The sequence below is a fragment of the Dipodomys spectabilis genome, unplaced genomic scaffold, assembly GCF_019054845.1.
Source record: "Dipodomys spectabilis isolate Male_0828 unplaced genomic scaffold, ASM1905484v1 ptg000057l, whole genome shotgun sequence".
NCBI lineage: Eukaryota > Metazoa > Chordata > Mammalia > Rodentia > Heteromyidae > Dipodomys > Dipodomys spectabilis.
Genome location: NW_024870734.1, coordinates 760,178 through 763,455, shown reverse-complemented (window position 1 = coordinate 763,455; position 3,278 = coordinate 760,178).

Here is a 3,278-nt window from a genome sequence, read left to right as displayed (position 1 = left end):
TCCACCACAGGCAGCTTTATTAGATGTTCAAATTGGTTATGGAAGTGCCCCGCCCACCTACGCCGGTCTCTCTTTGTTGAACCCAGCTAAGGACTCCTTGCAGACACATCCTCATGGCGGCTTTGCCTGCTGTGATCTCTGCTCCTTTCCAAACGCTTGCTTCGGCAGCTTCTGCTCCATTGTGCCTGTGCCTCTTGGACTGGGTTCCCATTGTGGTTGGATATTGAGCTGCTTGTTTGAGGAGGAAACAAGGGTTGTTGTGTACAATGGCAGGCCTGAACTGGCCTGGAGGCAGGACAGACACTATCCCAGGTGGGACTTGTTAGGGCACAGGGCAGGCATCCTGCCATTGGGCCATGGGTCACTGTGGTGAGCAGCAGTCACACTGGAACTTCTCTTTCTCAGAGAACAACGGGTTAAGTCTGACCAAATTATCTTCTCTAGGGAATCTGGTTCTTCACCAACTCCTGGGGGATGCCTGGGGCTTGAGTCTATGCCAGGCTCCACTCTTGTCCAGAACCTTACATTCCAGAAGTTTCAACCAAGTGTATGTGGCGTGGCATGTCAGTATGGAGGAGCAATTATATATTCCAAGTATGAGTTCCTTATTTTGTATTTACTAACTAAATGTTTTTTGGTTTTGTTTTGTTTTGTTTTGTTTTGTTTTGTTTTGTTGCTAGTCAAGGGGCTTAAAATCAGGGCTAGGGAATCATGATTTTTTTTTTTTTTGCTCAAGTCTATCACTCTACCACTTGAAGCACAGCACCATTTCCCGTGTTTTTCTTTTTATGTGGTACTGAGGAATTGAACTCAGGGTTTCATGCATGCTAGGCAATCACCGTATCATGAAGCCACATTCCCAGAACCCTAAATGACTTTCTTAAGTTGACATTACATTTTCATTCCATAACTATGTACCATAATATTGGCCACGTGCTAGAAAATGATGTAGAAAGAATACAATAAAATAAATGCAGTATGGCTAGATAGACAATGAATAACCCTCACAGTCTAGCAAGGGCATAGAGGGCTTATCTCATGGAGATGTATCAACACGCTGAGTGAGACAGCTCCTGACCCACAGCCCACCTCCAAAATGAGTGGGCTTTCTTTGTTCCAGCCACCTGGGGACGTTGGGCCACCTCCTACAGCACCCATTCAACCAGTTCCTGAAAGAGAGAGAGAGAGAGAGAGAGAGAGAGAGAGAGAGAGAGAGAGAGAGAGAGAGAGAGAGAGAGAGAACCAGAATTACTGTTAAATCTGGTGCCAGTGGCTTAGAACTCTAATTCTAACTAAACAGGAGGCTGAGATATGAGGATCATGGTTCATAGACAACCCAGGCAGGAACATCTGTGAGAATCTTATCTCCAAAGAACCACCAGAAAACTGGAAAGGGCACTGTGGGCTCAAGTGATAGAGTGCTAGCCTTGAGCTGAGGAGCTCGGGAACAGTGCCCAATCCTAGAGTTCAAGACCCACGACTGAAAAGAAGTGGACTTCCCACCACAAGAAGTGGACTGAATAGCACCCATTGTCCTAGGGATCATGGTAGAGAAGTCAGGCCGAGCTTCCTGTGAATTTGAGGTCATAAGTAGGTCACCTGGCTTTTCTGTGCCTCAGTTTCCCCAGCTGCAAAACTGAACAAAGTGAAGGATCCCCTTCTTCATGGGGATAGGGTAATAATGAAAGAGAGCCATGTTTCGGTTCATAATCCCACAGCTGTTCCACTATTAATAACAGGCCCCACCTGAGCCCTTTCTGGTATCTTCCTGTCATATGCGCACTAAATTGCCAAAACCTTATCTGAAGGCCGCTCCCTCTCTGCCTAGCCATTTTCCAGAGTTCTCTCTATATAAATCCCTTGTTTCCTCACAGCTGTCCTGTGAGGAGAATGAGGTTCAATGTCTGAGGCCCTACAAAGAGCTTCACGTGTGGTCAAGAATCTGCTGCAGTGGACTGAGTTTGGGATCATCCATCTAAACCAATGACTGAGCATGGTGCGACATGTCTACCATCCCAACTAGAGAGGACCAGGCCTGGTGGAGCATATCTTTCACAGGAGGACCGCTATCCACCCCAGCCTGAGCATATATTTAGTTTCTATCTCAGAAATGCTCAAAACAGAAAGGTGGCTCATCAGAGCCGGGGAGAGGAAACAAGTAAGGGGGTCATGGTGCCCCCAGAGGGGTGTTTGACCAGGTTGAATTGGTGTTTGGGCGGCCACTCACATGTGCTGCTGAGAGAAGCTGTTGGCAGCTCCTCCAAGTGTGGCAGCAGTGATGGCAACAGTATTGCAGACACATAGGCCCAGAGCAGAAGACTAGGGCAGGGACCAGGTCGGGGATTTAGGCTTGCTGGCAGCACGCCATTGCTTGAGGTTTGAAACCTCAAGGGGCCAGGTGGGGGTGGGAGCATCAATTTTCTACTATACTCCAAAGTCACCTCAAGTCTCTTCCTCACCACTCAGCCACCTCTACATTCCTCAACTACTGGTAGTGTTGTAAACTAACAGAGGGAATCCCAGTGCTACCTGGCAGCATGGAATGTGGGCGTGGCCAGCATTCTTGTATCCCATAGGTCAGAAAGAAGCATGAAAGAATGGGGGTGTGGCCAGAATCCCGTGAAGCAAGCAGAATGGGTGAGTGTCAACATACCATCCTGGGGCAATTTGAGCTGACAGGATGTTCCCAAGACCTGAGAAGGAGCCCTAGGGCTTAACAAAATAAGAACAGATTGACATGCAGATGGCAGTATGCTAATAAATATATATCTTAATAGAGTGCCAGAGATGTCTATACATTATTCAGTTATATAGACTATATTCCTACCAATTCCTGAGTATTCATTATGTGTCCATGTAATTAATGTTATTGTTTAAATCCTTAAACTATTAATGAAAGCACTCAGTGTCCTGAAATTATTGTTTTCTTGTAAGTAATAATATTCTTTTAATGCTTCATAAATATTAAATAAAATCAACCAGCCTTCTGAAATGATGTTGTTTAATTTTATAGGATATTCATGCACGAGGAACTCATTCAATTGTGACACTGACAAAATTCCAGTGACATTCCTTTGGATGGGAACCAGTTTCTTAGTATCTCCTGCCATTGGTTGGTGTCAGGACGGGGATTTGAAATGAGGACCTATGTTGCCACATGGGCCTATGGCTTCCATGATAATCTGTCAGCCTTCAGAAATGGAAGGTGAAGTACCCTTTGCAAAAGTGTCATTCAGACCGAGAAAGGTCACTGCAAAGGAAGAAAACATAAAAGGCAT